At 39.5% G+C, this 16565-nt stretch overlaps 1 protein-coding gene and 1 non-coding gene across 2 annotated transcripts in view; both read left to right on the top strand.

The window, feature by feature from the left end:
- Positions 1–16565, top strand: part of TSPAN7 (tetraspanin 7) — a 119636-nt gene that overhangs the window by 42209 nt on the left and 60862 nt on the right. The window lies entirely within an intron of this gene.
- On the top strand, positions 3076–3137 carry LOC117078634. The gene has a single exon (XR_004435075.1). It is a non-coding gene; the product is annotated as a U7 small nuclear RNA (small nuclear RNA).

Here is a 16565-nt window from a genome sequence, read left to right as displayed (position 1 = left end):
TAAAAGCACTTACATAATATAAAAAGGAATGGAGAGGTGGGCGGGAGGAGTTGCAATTTTAGAGAAAATGGGCAGGGAAGGCCTCTCAAAGGTGGTAACATTGAAGCAAGGCTTCAGTGCAGTGAGAGCACAGGCCATGTGCTCCAGAAGTGTTCCAGGCTGAGGGAAGAGTAATGACAAGGTCCTTAGGTGGGACCAAGCAGTGAGAAAGCCAGCTAGTATGTGACTGCAACCACTTGAGCTGAGTATTCGGGAATAAGTGGATATTCTGTACTACTGAACTATTCAGACAGACACATTCTGTGTGATAAGCAAAAAAGTGGGTGTTACAACCCACAGAATGGGAAAAACTTTTGCAAATCATATATCTGAGAAGGGGCTTGTATCAACAATGTATGAAGAATTCTTACAAGTCAATATTAAAAAGGCAAATAATTTAAAAATGGGCAAAGAATCTAAATGGACATTTCTCTAAAGCAAGTATACAAAAGGTCAATAAACACATGAAAAATGCATGATATTAACCAATAGGAAAATGCAAATCAAAACTACAATGAAATACCACTTAATGTTCACTAGAATGTCTATAATAAAAAGAAGTGTTGGCAAGGATATGGAAAAGTTGGAACCCTAATACATCGCTGGTGGGAATGTAAAATGCTGCAGACACTTTGGGAAACTGTGACATTTCCTTAAGTGGTTAAACATAGAGTTACCATGTGATCTAGTAATTTCACTCCTAGGTATATACCCAATAGAGCTGAAAACATATTTCCTTACAAACACTTGAGTATAAGTGGGCATTTGGGCACATTATTCATAATAGCTTAAAAGTGGAAACAACCCAAATGTCCATCAACTGAGAAATGGATAAATAAAATGTGATATATCCATAAAATGGAATATTATTTAGAAATTAAAAGGGATGAAGTACTGATTCATACTATATCATGAATGAGCCAGTCACAGATCACATATTATATGATTCCATTGTATAAAATGATTCAGAATAAACAAATCTGTAGAGTCAGAAAGTAAATTAGTATTTGCCTAGGACTGGAGGATATGTGGCGACTTGGGAGCAACAGTTAAGGGATGTAGGGTTTCTTTAATGTTACATAAAAATATATCAATGTCTTATGAATTTAATATTTTAAAAGGGATTAGAAATTAGACTAATTCCCTTGAAAGATATTAAATTCTTAAGACATTGATATATTTTATGTAACATTAAGTGGAGACTAGAATTACAAAGAGGCAGGACCTAGCCCAACTTGGGGGGTGAAAGAGTTGGAAAATATGAAAGATAAGAAAGGTAAGACATCAGTTGACTTTGGTCTTAGTACCCAGACGAGCCAGAGCTACAGCCGTCTTTAAGGTATTAGGTCAGAGTTTTCTAGGATAGTAGCTGATGTAGTAAATTGATCTTTCGTCTTGGGATCCTGAATCCTAAGTCCATAATATTGGTGATTTACAACCTGGAAGTGATGAATGCAACACCAGATATCCACCCCCAACATTTCTGCATCACCAGAAGCTACTGCTGTGACTCCCATACCTAACGGGGCCCCCTTTGTGAAGTTGCACATAAATTGGAGCTTGAACTTTTTTTCCAGTGTATGTATTTTTAAATGATTAGATTTTTTATAATGACAATTTTATTATAAATCTATTTTGATTGGACATTTAAGACCACTTATAGCATTGTTTAATGAGGAAATGTGTCCAGCAAAGGATTTAGAAATGATCTTTTGGAAACGTAAATTTTTTTGTGAGCTAGAACTCCCTACATTTCAGAGCTCCTCTCTGAGTCATGGTGTGGATGTGGAGAAGGACAGCCTGAGAAAATAAGATAAGGGACTCCAGTTCTTCTTTTACATTAATAGTCACGTTCCTATCTAGCATTTGCTGCTCTGATTTTCTGGAACTGCTTTAGAAGTCTACGCTTAGCTTGTTAGATATGATTTGCATGCAGTTGATACCCCAGAACTCGCATGTATGATGAATTTCATTAATCTAGTGATTTGTAAAAAGAGTTTGAATTAAACGCTCCTTCATGCTCCAGAGACTGCATTGGGCTGCTCTGTAATGATTGCCACACTTTCTCCAAGGGAAGTGATGTAAAAACGAAAAGACAACTAGGAATGAAAGATAATCCAGAGACCTGCGGGTACAGCATTGCAGATCTTGAAACGGAAAAACAGTGTAGCTTTATTTAGATGTCTCACTGCTTTTTTTCCCTCTCTCCCGTTTCATGAAGACAAATGATACTCTCACTGTGCTTCAGCTTCTTACTCTATAATAGTAGTTTTCACTTAGGTGAGCCTCAAGCACCTGGAGAGCTAGTAAACATGCAGGTATCCAGACCCCACACTCAGAGCTGCTAATTGAGTGAACCTGTGATGGGACTGGAGCGTCTGCAATTCTAATAAGCACCCAAGCAGTACTGCTGCTGCTAGACCAGTGAGCACACTTTTCGTAGCATTCATCTATAATATTTAGAAAGCCACTTTCAACTCTAATTTTCTATAAGTCTGTGATTTCATATTCTGACATCTGAGGCATCTGTGTGAGACCAGAGGTGAGCACTGACGATTGAACTTGCCCAACCATTTTCAGGACTCACCTTCTTCCTGATCCTGCAGAAACCAAAACATGGCTATGTTTAGTGTGTGCAAAAAGACTGCTCTCTGGTCTAGTTTTAGCCTTGAGGAAAAAAAAAAAAAAAAAGGTGGAAAGAGAAGAACCAATTCAGAGTTAGAATTAAGATTACCAAATGAGTATTGAATGGCTTCAAAGCTATCTTTGTTTCTCGGGCACCCCCAAAGCCTAGATTCTCTTGAATCTTTCCTGATTTAGCCTGGTCCCTGGTAGGGAAGGACCCCAGCCTTTAGGAAATATGGGGGAACTGGAGAAATAAAGCAGAGGGGAGGGAGGTGGGAGTGTTGTAAGAAATAAGTCGAAGTAAATTGGCGACACTTAAGCTTTCAGTTCTTTTAAACATCTGTTTCCTTTGGGCAATTCACACTTCCAGAAGAGTTCTTGAGATGCTGTTTAAAGATAAAAAAAAAAAAGTAGTGTTACAGCTCTTTTAGAATTTGTCTAGCAGGCTTTCCGGTTTTTACCAGAAAGCACCCCCCGCCAAAAAATATATATATACATATATTTTTTTTTTAAAGAAAAAAAAATGAGGTAACTGAACTGTTAGCATATACCAAAGTTAGGGTCTTGAGAACCTAAGGTTTTAAAACACTTGACTGCTGACTCCAATCTAATATGGGTAGCCCTCACTTCAGAAGACATTGTTTGGTTTTAAAATGTTCAGTTCTGCTGCCTTTGTTTTCTGGCCATTTCTTAGTGGATAAGAACTATGTGTTAACTTTCCTTGGTGCCATTACTGAACTTATTTTAGACAACTCTTGAGAAATGTGGGAAAGTTGAAAAGTGGTCTGTTCCCCTTCCTCATTTTATATATATAGTATTATTTAATATATCTTTATTACATTTTATTTTGAAAATTTTAGCTATTTTATTCATTTTATTGTGCCAGCCATACATAATTGAATAATTAAAAATTACTGCCTGAAAGAAAATTTCCCACAAGCCTATTAATCAAAGATAACTTCCTTTAACATTTTGCTGTGCATCATTCCATACATTTTTTCAGTGATTAATGTCCTTATATTCCACAAAAATGGAGTCCTGCTATCCAAATAACTTAACCACCTTTTCCTGATAACATTATCGCAGATATTTTCCATTTCACTCAATATTTCACTCAATTTTTCCCATTTCACTCAATAAGGACCCCGTTGTATGAATATACCACCCTCTAAGTAATCAGTGCTCTTTTTTGCTATTAAGCAGTGTTATGATAACCTTGCTTGCACGTACATTTTTCACATGAGTGTCCATTACTTCCTAAGGATAAATCCCTGTGTTAGAGGATAAACACTGTAAATGCTTTTAATACATAGTACCAAATTGTCCTGTAGAAATGAGCCTGTTTACACACTCTCTCAGCAGTGTCTGATGAGTAATCTGCATGTTTCAAAATGAGCTTTCATTATTTTTAAGAAGCGATTTCGTGACATTAGAGAATTTAAGTGTTGGTTTTTGAATGAAAGCATTAGCAAGCTGAATGTATTTGAAGTGGTGTTGCGGAATATTATTTGGAGCTGTCTCTCTTCACACAACCTTTCTGCAGCATTTTTGCACTGCCTTGATAAGAAATCAGTTCTATTATTAGTGGAAGATAGAGAGACTCTGAAATGTTTACCATCAGGCTTCCTCTGTGTTTAGGAGCTACATGTATGAAACTATTTTTCCTCAAATACTATTTCATATTTATCTGTGTAGTTGAAAAGCTTGTGCAGCCAAGTGTCTGTTCTCACAGTTCAGGACTGCATTCAGTTTTGATCTCCTATTTTAAATATTTTTTGAATCAATAAATTTCTGTGCACGGTGCTTGGCATGCAGCATATATATATATATATTTATATAATTTATATATAATTTATATATGTTTATATAATAATATATAACTATATATATATAATTAAAGTAAGAGAAATCCAAGGTCCTCTATCTCCTACAAGGCTACAGAGAACTCTTGGAAAAAAATATTCCTTTATCTTCTAGGTGAGACAGTTACATACTCATTTGAAAATAAAAAACTTGGAATTCTAAAGCCGTTCTTGCCAATTCCTGCAAATCTAGTGCTCAGATCTCACACCAGATTATTAACAATGACATGGATGTCTGAAATGATGGAAAAAGGATTGGACCCAGCAATAAAGAATGTTGCTAGGTTATGTTAAATTTCCCTCTTGACCCTCAAAAATGCCCCTTTGGTCAGAGCTGGATAAAGTTCCATTATAAAAATAAGGGGTAGTACAAAAAATCTGAGAGATTTTTGTACTAAAAATGTGTGATTGGCATTCCAAAGAAAGTTGTATGTGATTCTGTATTATATGGGGTTCTTGACAGAAACTGGCTTGACAGTTTATCCAACAAACATTACTGAGGCATGTTCTGTGTCATATCCATTGTTTTAGCATTCTATAAATATCGACTAATTAATTACTCACCATTTTGTGAGCTATGGGTACTCATATTAGCCCATTTCACAGATAAGGAAACTGAGGCACAGAGCAGTTATGTAAGTTGTTCAAGATCACTCAGCCAGTGAGTGGCAAAGCCAGCAGTCAAACCCAGGTAGCCTAACTCAAGATTCTGTACTCTTAATTACTTAGCTATGCTGCATGGCATATATAAACATAAATACTGTTACAGCAGTGATGGTTTTTAGGAAATGTTAGCTTATATTTTTGACAGGAGGAAACTAGTCACTATTATTCTCTAATAGACCATAGTTCTTACCTTTGACTGTGCATTAAAATCACTGGGGGAGCTTTCCAGACTCAACCCAGACCACATCCCTGACCTAGTAAATCATTCTTGGAAGGTGGGACCCAAGCACCAGTAGTTTTTAAAGCTCCCCAGGTGATTCCAGTGTGCAGCCGTGGTTGAGAAGCTCTAATCTGGGGAGAAGAGTCATTATTGATGGCCAATACTTTATCAGAAACATCTGAGGAAAAAGTACTGCGGCCATGTCTTGATACATTTCACTGAGTCTTCTAAGAGGTGAGCCTATTCACAATGGAGCAGTCTTCTTCAAGTGGAGGCAATTTAAGTCTGAGAAATATTATTCTTTCTGAAGATGCCGTTTCCAGTGATATTTTAGAAAAGTCAAAGTGTAAATCATTGGTGTTCCTGTAACATAGCCAGCTGTTTCAGTTTATTAGTCAGGTGAGTGGAACATAATGCTCTTACTCAAATCAGTGCCCAGTTGCTTTCAATTGTCTGCATCTGAATTTTGAGTTGAATTCCAAAAGAGGTAAGAGAAAATCAGTGGATAGGGAAGACAGGCTGCATCTCAGCCAGATGGCTAAACAGCATGAGACTTGGGCTGCAGCATCTTCAGTCCTCTGTGAATGCTGTAGAATGACTTCTTTTCTTTCTTTGACTAGACACGGAAGGAAAATATTCAGCACGTGAGAATTTGGAAAGAGTTTTTCTGTTGGAGCAGCTTAGTGAAATCGAATAGCAAGATGCCTTTCAAGAAAAGTGACTTTTAGTCATGGTGGTATGCGCATACCATACATAGTGTTTAAGGAAATCAACCAAGCATGGGTCAGTAGTTAACAATAAACATTTCTGCTGCTTCATCTGAATCATGCTGGGAAAGTGAACCTGTTGTCTGGGGTATTTATTTTGGAATTGCCAGTTTGTTCGAACAAGACTCAGTCACATTGGGGAAATGGTGAGAACAAGCTCTTTCGGCTAGACCGTTCAGTTTCTCTCAGAAGCCTGTGAGCTTGCAGGAATCCCCACTAGTTGAGGAGCATTAGGACATTTCTCAAGGCTGTATATGAAAGGTAATTACAGAGGGTCTTGTTTCTGTTTGTTCCTGCCATGAAGTGTCTTCTAGAATTGCTTTTCTGTGACTGCTGTCTTGGGCCATATTAAAGGATCGTGATGGTGGGAACAGACACTGTCCACTGCTGTTATGGGGAACAATAGAGACAAATGGTATAGATTCTTGTACTCTTTGTAACATAATCTGTGACCCAAATCATCTTGTAAATTGCAAAATGTATTGTAAATACAAAAGAATGTTTAGTAGATATAGGTACAATATAAAGAATGATTTTAAAATACTCATGGGCCCACACCCCCAGTTTAAGAAATGGGAAAAGAGCTCCTTAAAGACCCTTCCTCTGTTCCCTTTCCCAGTAGCATAACCTCCGGAGATAACCACTACCCTGACTTGTCACTCATTTTCTTCCTTACCTTTTTAGCAGCCAGAGTTTTATGTATGTATCCCTAAACAATATATTGTATGGTTTTGAAAACCAAGCAGCAAATAGAAACCTAGCTGTGCAAGGAAAGAGAGACATTGGTTTTGTTTGATGAAAGTCCTAAGAGAAGGCAAGCCCATCAGGTCTCTGGGAGAAATCTGGCTTCTGCTTTCACAGCTTATTGTGGGGAAGTTGGTGGGCAAGGCCATGAGTGAATCTGAGGAAAAATGGGGCTCCTGATAGGCAGGACATTTGACAACACTGTAGTGTGGGACTGGTACTGAGCGCCTAGCAGGAGTGTGGTGAGGGCACAGGCTGCTCTGCGTTTCCTGCTCTCCAGCTCTTTGATGCCTGCCTCCAGTTCTCAGAAGGCTGCCTTGGAGTGAAATGAGTCCTTTGCTGGTTCAGGCAGTGGAGAAGAGCAGGAATCTCCTCAGCCCATACCAGGAAGAGCAAAACAGAGCAAGCTGCATCCAGCTCACCCCATCATTGTTTTAACGGCAGGTTTAACGGCAGCAGGCGTCTTGCGATGAAAGTTCTCAGTGTGCCCCTCTCTTGAGTCACATTGCACCAATCTGGACTGGTTGTCTTCTTTTAGTACACAGCTGTCATCCGGAGCTTCCCTTGGCCTCTCTCCTGAGTTAGAGCTTCTTTTCTTTTTATATCTTCTGTTTTGCTTGCTGGTTTTAGTGGAGCACTTCCAGTAACTTTGTGAGAAAGGGTACAAGGGAGGTAAATTTTTCAAGGCCTTGCATACCTGAAAATGTCTATTTTACTATCATACTTCATGGGAGTTTGGGACTAGAATTCAAAGCTCTAAAGAAAAATTAATACATTGATCTGTTGTCTTCTATTTCTACTATGGTTGTAGAGAAGTATGAAGCCATTCTGATTCCTGATAGGATACTTAGGACCTGATTTCTTTTTCTCTATACAAGTTTATAAAGTCTTTTTGTCCCCAGGTATCTGAAATGTCACACTAATAGGCCAAGACATGGGTTTGTTTTCATCCACTATGCTGGGCATTCTATGACATACTATGTGCCATTTCATTCCGACACCTCAATTCTTCAGTTTTAGGAAATGATTTTTGAAACATTTATTCTCCATTTTTCTTTTCATTCTGCAACTAACACTCAGGAGCTGGAATCTCCATAACAGTTATCTGATTTTCTGTTTTCTCCTATTTTTCATCTTTTCGTATTTGCTCTAATTTGGGGGTAATATCTTCTTGTTTTTGATTTCTCATAATAATTTTCAATTCCAAAAATGTTTGTTTCAGTTCTTTAATTTTCTGGGTTAAAAAATCATTTTTTTATTTTATGGATGTAGTATCTTATGTCTCCAAGGATATCATTGATATATATTTGCTTAAGTTTTCTCCTAGGTGTATAGTCTCTGTTCCCAGTGCACTTTTGTTTGCTTATTTTGATCTGTCTTCCTTGGTAGAGGCTTTTCTCAGATGTCTGGTAATCCTTGGTTTCTTGGGAACTAGAAAGCTGCTGTGAAGCCAAGCAGGTTGGTGGAGCTTGTTGAATTTTTTTTCACTATAGCGTGATCTGGGTTGGGCATTTGTTGGGAAATGCCTATGACAATATCTTTAGGTCTTTCACCTTGGGTCATTAGATGCCCTAGAGAAGCCTTCAAGTCTGCTGCAGGAAGGGTAGGTCTAGTGTTTAGTCTGGGAGCTTCTTGGGGAAAGAAGACTTGAGGGTAGTCTCTCTGCATTCAGGGTTCAGTGTGTATCTGGTCACTTAATGACCCTATTTTCATTCGAATACTCATGACCTGACTATGCCTCCCAGGATAGGTACCCTATGTTTTACCCTTTTTAGAAAATAATCCTCTGGATATTTTCCTGGCTGGGGAAAGTGCAGTCCCTCTGTGGAATGGAAAGGGGAGCTAGACGTAACAGTTTCTCAGATGCCTTCCTTTCCAGCTTCTGCACGTTTGAGACCCCCTTTGCCCTCCAGTTCCAGAGAAGCCTTGTGCCCATTTTCAGCTTTGCTCACTGCTAGTTTGAAGTTTTTTTGTTTTGTTTTTATTTTTTTCCCTTGCCTGCTGAGTTGGTTACCACTCATCTGTCTGCTTTGGAGCTTCCAAAATGTTGTTCCTATTGTCCCATCTCCTGTTTTCCTGAGTTTGTCTTTTAAAAAACAATTCCTTTATGTGGTTTTTATGGTGTTTCAAGAGAGTGAAATTAAATGTATGTATTTCCACCGACTTAACCTGAAAGGTAGAACTGTTGTTTCTTTTTTACATTATTGAATCCAGTACATTTTTGACTATTCAAAGCCCAAGGCTTCTGACCATTTATGGAACACTTTTGTGCCAGGTACTGTTGTTGAGTTCTTTTCATGTGTAGAGATGCAAGTAGAAATGGATATTATCCTTAGTTTACAAAAGACAAGTTGAAACTCAGATTAAGCAGTGTATCCAAGGTCACTGCTAAAAAGTGGCAGTGCTGGGATCTGAATGCAGTCCAATATTTGGGTTTTGAAACCCTGTGAAAGTTTTTACCCAGTCCAGTTCTTCCCGTACACCAGGGGCTGAGTTGAAATAATGCCTGTGAATCCTATTAAGATCTCTATGAGTTAACTGGACTTTGAAGGAGAAAACTATTCTGACATGTTTTGAGTTGTGTAACCTTGATTGGGCTTTTACAAAGTGAATGGGGCACCCACAAAGCATGAGAAGCACCTGCTTTCCCCAGCTGCAGGGACTCTCACCTCCCTGCTAGCTTGGTGTGTGGCTGAAGGTCATTCATGGGCACCGTTGTGCCGTCTATCTGGAGAACAAAGAATGCATGGTTTTCTGGCCCACCCAGTAGAATGTGTGTCTTACGGGTGATACTGTGCAGTAATGAAGGACTTATTTTCTATATGGCCACAAGGCTAGGTAACTCATTACCCATTCAGTGTCATGAGCACCAGCATCACATTTCCCTATTGAGAGTTTTGCTTTTTTTGCAACAGTATGAAGCCATTGATTTGCAAAATGGATACAGCCATCAATGGGAGCTGTAGAGTCTTTACAGATTTAATTATTTTTTTTGTAAACCTTTGTCAAACCAATTTGTTCAGACCAAATTATGTATCAAAAACTTTGTTTTCAGAATTAAAGAACTGCCTATAGCCTTAAGTATGGACTGGGTGGATTTGAATATTAGAGTATTAGAAATATTGCTAAACAATGAAATCTTTTTTCCCCTTCAGTGTCGAGGGGTGTTATTTTTATAACATGTTTCAGCTTCAGTGAGCTTTCTAAGCATGGTTGCTTAGTTAAGTACAAGATTCTGTTTATATTCTTTTCCATAACTATAGCTTTTTCTACAAGAATGTAATATAAAATACTTACATATAGCTGAAAATAAGCTTTTTTTCCCCAATGCAAAATAATATCAACCTGCCTCTGCCTATGAAACCTTGAAATGAGCTGGGGTTCCATTTTCATACAGTGTCTCAAGTCAAATTATTTTTAGTTTCTACAGAGAGAACCCTTTTCATTTAAAGGGATCGAAAGAGCATTGGACCACTTTCAGCTCCTTTAAAATGCACATTCGGGGCCTTTTAATGTCCTCTCAAGATTTTTTTTTTAAAAGAACATTATAAGGACACTCCATAAACTGCATTACTATATTGGTTTTCAAATTTAACTAGACCTTTTTACCTAGAGAAGAAAATGATGAGTAACATATCCCATGAGTATTTTGAGAGAAATAAAATGCTTAAAGTATTAAAATATTTTATTTTTAACACTTTTTCATCATAAGGATATCGTTTCTTCCATTCTTGCCTAAAGAGAAATATTTAGGTGTCTCATAGTAGAAAAATCTGCTATTCCAAAGCCAGATTTTGAATCCCATGAGAAATGTGGAAGACCTCGTGAAGGCAGACCTGTGATTTCGAGGTCACCATTACTCTAGACAAACTTGCACAAGGGAAAATGACTGGAAAGAAAACTGGACTTCAGAGTCAGATCTAGGTTTCAATCCTATCTCTACCTTGCATTCTTGGAAAAGTCATTGACCTCTCTGGGCCTGTTTCTGCATCATTAAATGGGGATAATTTGCAGCTTGCGTGGCTCTTATAAGGTTTAGAGGGAATGTACATTAGAGACCTACTGTGGCAAGTGGCGTGTAATTGTAGGTTCTGATCATAGTCATAGCCCTAACTGACAGCGTTTAGTACTTGTTAGCTTCTGTTCTGAGAGTTTTACGTGTATTAACTCACCAAAGCCTCACAACAACTCTCTAAGGTAGGTACTATATTAATATCTCCACTTTACAGATGAGAAAACTGAGGCACAGAGAGTGTGCCCAGGGTTATACAGCTAAAAAGTGGTGGAGCTGGGCTTTAAACCCACAAAGACTGTCTCCAGAGCCTCTCTCTCAACAGCTATACCTTATCCACTACACAGGGGTGGCTGATAATGATGATCTGAATCATGGTCATCTGCAGGGCAGAGTTCCTGCCTCCTTCATCTATGGCAGAGGTGTCCAAGGGCAAGAATACAGTCATGGATTCTTAGTTTTTGTTTCTGGTTGGCCAGCAAAGCCCCTTCCTCATCCCTCTTTTCCGCTTATCACTAAAGACAAAAACTTAAAAACCATGGCTTCAGGCTGCTAAAAGCCTAAAAACAAAACAGAACAACCACAAAATAAGGTGGGTTGGACAAGCTTGATCTATGGAGTACCGGTTGCCTGCTATAGGTGATGGTAGATTCTCCATAAGTGCTTGCTGAATGAATGTATGAAGCACTTTCCATAGCTTACTGAGGTGGGCTACTCTTGCTACACAAAATGTATGTTTCCTCAGAGCCACTCTGCAATTTCCCTGAGCCCCTGTGAACCTCCTCTCACCTTTGCGTGCTGGTACCATCCTCAATGTCAGTATTTCCACTGAGCTTTCCGTGGCATGGCCAGCTTATCCACAATTGCCTTGCAGTGACTAAAAGATTTCCTTGATAATAACAACTTTGAAAGCTATTCCAGTAAAGCAGGGGTTGGCAGAATTTGTCTTTAAAGGACAAGATAGTATTTTAGGTTTTGCAGGGCACAGGGTCTCTGTCACAACTACTCCACTGCGGCTCGAAAGCAGCCACACTGTCCGTGGCTGTATTCCAAGAAAGCTTAAGAGCCTGGCTGGTTGCATTCGGCCAGAGAGTGCTGGTTTTCCCACTTTCTTGTGCTGAAGAATCATCTTTTTCAAATAGAGATTCCTGGGCCTACCTCTGTTAAAAGATAATATTCAGAAAAGGCAAAATCATTACTTTCATACAGATAAGGATGAACATGTTTTAAAGATTTCATTTTACTCACGTGAGGGAACCTGGCAGAAGTTATAAGCAGTTCAAAGGGAAAAAGTCAAAAAGCACAAATTTATGTTGAGTAAAGGAATAGAATTGCAAATGGAAGCAGAACTGCTAAATGGGGAGTTTTTCCCCTAAATGGGGAGGGAAGTCAGGCAAAACCAGACAATGACAGAGTTTTAAATATCTTCCAGTTGCCTACAACTTATGAAGTTGCAAAATAGCTCAAAGGCAGTGAGAGCTTAAAACCTGATAACCTAGAGGGATGTGCTCTAAGGCAACACAGAGTTTAGCATTTTATGCACCCTGGAAAGACTGGTTCGGTAGGTCTCATGTTGTACTCAGAAATCTGCATTTTGAACACTCCCAAAGCTTTGGTCAAGCAGGAAGACTTCATGCCACACTTTGAGCAACACTGGTTCATTATTTGTATGCTATTATCTTTATTTAGAATACTCCTTCTGCTCTGAGCCTCTCTTCTGATTTAGGGAAATCAGCCCTCATCTTGTGAGGCTTACCCATCCATTTGATCAGATGGGTGATAGTTTTCTTTGTTGTGGGGATTGGAAGGGACAGGGAAAGATTGACTACTGGGAAAAACAGCCTCATTTTACATTTTTACTATTTGTTTGTTCATGTCAGAAGGACAAAATGATGGAGACTTAAGCCATACAATGATTTAAAAATATTTTGGGCAGATTAAGGAATGTGTTTGTAATGGAGGAAGAATGAACCTTGGAAGTTGTTGGTGTAGTGAACCTCAGGAAGGTGGAGGAAGGAAGATGGAGGGAATCAGGCCATCTCTGGGAAGGACCATAGAGTGGTACAGACTAGGAGAACAGGAAGCATGAATTCTAAATAATCAGGAGTACAGAGACTTCAGTGAGCATGTTAGGGAAGTCAGAACTCGTTAAGTTCACAATCCATTATACATTTACTTTCTTACTGATCTTTAACTGTCAGCCACTGTGCATCTCCATCAAATGCTGTTCCTCTCTGGATAGGACAGCAGACCTGGCTTGTGCACTTCCGGAGGATGGGGAAGTTCAGAAAGCCCCCAGACTGTCAGCCAGATGACTTCCTTTTTGTTGGGCTTTTTCTCTGTGTGAATAAGCAAAGGGATCACAGACAGACAGATGGTTGGGTGGGTGTTCTTGATAGCGTGTATTTGGAAGTTACTGTCAAGTCAGGGTGCATGAGGCATAATTTCCCCTCTGATTTGCTTTCCAGCGGGAACTTTTGTGTCTGAGAGAGAGTGGGAGAGTAAGGAGGGTTCATTCCCCCACAAATCTTTTACTCAAACCATCTGGCTTCTCAGCTAGTCGCTGAGCTACCTTGAGAGTGGTACCATTTCATACTAGCTAGGAGAGTCTTCATGTTAATTCCTTTGCTCAGTGAGTTCAGCAGTTTACAGGGCAGACATTTTCCTTCATCTGATTCTCTGTGAGATGCTGTGTTAGGTTTAGGGGCTTCATTGGACAATGGGCACAGATCCTGGCTGTATGGGATTGGGAGTTGGTGGTCTCTCTGTGGGTGGTGGGGAGGCATCTGGGTGGTACAGACTGTGGAACAAAGTAGTTGTGTTATAGTGGAAGCTGGATGGCTTTTCTTCTTGGCGGTGAAGCTGTGTCTTTGAAGACATTGCACTTTGGCACCTGTGTCTTGCTAAGGATTTCATCCCTATCTTGTCTTTGTCCTGAGATTATATCTTAGGACCTGCCAATTTTGCTGGAAATGGCAAGTTACCACGCACTGAAAAATCTCAGACAGCCAAGAAATGTACTATTTTTGCTAGCCTCAAGAGCCTAAGTGATAAGAGTGTCCAGGTGCTGGCCACTGCTGCCCCTGGGATATCTCAGGCCTCCTGCTTGACTGGGAGGCAGCAGCCACGCCAGCTGTTTGGGCCCCACTCACACCGGGGCCCCCATAGCATCGGAGTCTGCCCTGCTATGGAATTTGGGATGCTGCCCTTGTTGCATTCACGCTTCTTTGAGTACTTGGTGCTGCTTAAAAGAGCACAGCAAGTGTTCTTTGCAGGTGATATTGTTCATGCTCTCACCTTGTTTAGACTCCAAATGGCACCTGAAATGGCATAGGTTATCAGTGTTTATTAGCTAAGGCATGGCTCAGCCTTGAGTCTCTCTCAAGGGCTACAGGAAAGGCCTTTGCATTGTCTCTAAATGATGCTTTGCTGCTTATTTTAATCACAGAAGCCTTAAGGGGGCTGATAGTTGTATGGAGGATAGGAGCTTGTTTAGCAGGCAGGACATATTGTCATTTTAGATTCATAACCCTTTATTCCTAAATTAGATTGAAAATCTGAGCAGCTCTGTGACATCCACAGTATTGACATCCACAGTATGCCAACACAGAGCATACTCTGACAAAACTGTAGAATTGTATATAACTTAAGAATGAATTTTTATGATTAGGGGCTCTCCTGTATTGTATAAATCATCTTATTTTGGGGTTGCAGATAGTAATAAATACAGAAGTTTTATAAACTTACATTTGGAAGTGAAATAAAGAAAAATAAGGAAGTATATGCTCCGAACCAAAAATGAAGCTATTCAGATTTTCCTAATTTAAGCATATTTTCCCATTCTTTTCGCTAAGAAGATTTTTTTTAACCATATATCCTTTTGTATCTTTTAATTTTGTATTACATTTATTTGTGATCTTTCAGAAATAAATAAATAAAAATGCACTGGCTTCCTGATCAGAAAGAGGGAATAATTGCTGTCACTTGCATTTCAGAAACATAGCATCCAAACTGATGCGATTGTGGTGACCTGTCCCACTTAGTTTTGCTGATGTACTATAATTACTTTCTCTAGTGAGGCTGACTTCAGGAACAGATGCAGATGCAGAATTTTAATCCAGGGTATGCTGTATGTAAGTAACTTTTGCATTTACAATCTACCATTGGACTTTTTATGACTAATAATCCACAAATATCTAAACTAATTTATAAAGGCAAAAACTACTGATTTAATGTAGTACTCTGCTTCTGGATCCCTGAAGTGAGTCAGAAAAATTTCAAGTTGCCACGCCGTGGCCAGACCCCACAGTATATTGGTTATTGGTCCTGAAGTTAGTTAGTTAAAATAACTTGAAATGTTTCATGCTTAGTTCTAGGATCTATGCTTTCTTTGATTTGACAGGGACTGAAAGGCTCAGAATAACTGAATATCCTTGGCTCTAAATAAGAAGCTGTAACTTTGGGCCAGGTGCAGTGGCTCATGCCTTGGGAGGCCAAGGCAGGAAGGTAGCTTGAAGTCAGGAATTTGAGACAGTCTGGGCAACATAGCGAGACCCCCGTCTCTATAAAAGCTTTTTAAAAGTAGCAGGGCATGGCAGCATGTGCCTGCAATCTCGGTTACTTGGATGGGTGAGTTGGGAGGATTGCTTGAGCCCAGGAGTTCTGAGCTGCAGTAAGCTGTGATTGCACCACTGCACTCAAGGTTGGGCCACAGAGTGAGACCCTGTCTTTAAAGAAAAAGAAAAAAATAAGCTGTAACTTTAGTTAGGATTCTGACTGGTATGCCATATCTTGCGTTAGTTCAGAATTGGGTCCTACTTGGGAAGGTGGAGGGATTGAGTGCCATGTTGGCAATTTACCTTCAGTAGAATGTAAAGTAAGCCCGTGGTGAGGCAAAGAAAAGCAGCCCTAGTTCTCATGCCTGTCTTTAATCTTGGTTTCTATAACTTGTTTAGTTCAGACTTGGTTCTTTCCCCTATTTTTCTGATGTTGATCACATGCTAGCGTGATCTGCAAAATAATATGCAAATATTAGTTGTGTGCATATTTCTCTTTGTTTGGGATAGCCTTGCTCACTGAAGAGAATAGGAAGCTGGGTTTCTCCTCATTTACATAACAAGTAATATGGTATGGAAGATGGAACCGAAGATTTGAGGTCAGAAGACCTAAGTTCTATGGCTTTTCTACAATCTAGATGGTTGGTCTTAAATCTTGATTGATTTGTAGTTTGTTGTTTTGTACAGTTGAAGCTAACCCTTCTCATCTCACAGGGAAGTTGTGGAGATCCGAGGAGAGCCCATGTGAGGCAGCACTTTGTTAACACTGAAGTGTGATCATTGTCAGTTTTATTTACTCCTATTTGTAAGCATTACTAGCAGACCCTTTGGTTTCAGAGAAATTTGGCTTTCTTTTTGAATGACAAGGCCAGCACTGAAGCTAATGCCATGTAGTACGATCAAAGACCTTCCTGGAACTCGGCTTCCATTGCTCCCAATAATCATGAAGAGGATTCAACTTCAATCACTGAGAAGTTGAAAGCTCACTGTGCGTTCTGGGAGTTTCTCTCCACCTGGCTTCCAAAGCACCTCCTTCTCTTGGCTATCCTTCTAGCTCACTGGTTGCTCTTTCTC

The sequence above is a fragment of the Trachypithecus francoisi genome, unplaced genomic scaffold (genome assembly GCF_009764315.1).
Source record: "Trachypithecus francoisi isolate TF-2019V2 unplaced genomic scaffold, Tfra_2.0 Lachesis_group6, whole genome shotgun sequence".
Classification (NCBI taxonomy): Eukaryota; Metazoa; Chordata; class Mammalia; order Primates; family Cercopithecidae; genus Trachypithecus; species Trachypithecus francoisi.
Note: the sequence above shows the minus strand (reverse complement) of the source record. Positions and strands in the feature narration are given on the sequence as shown.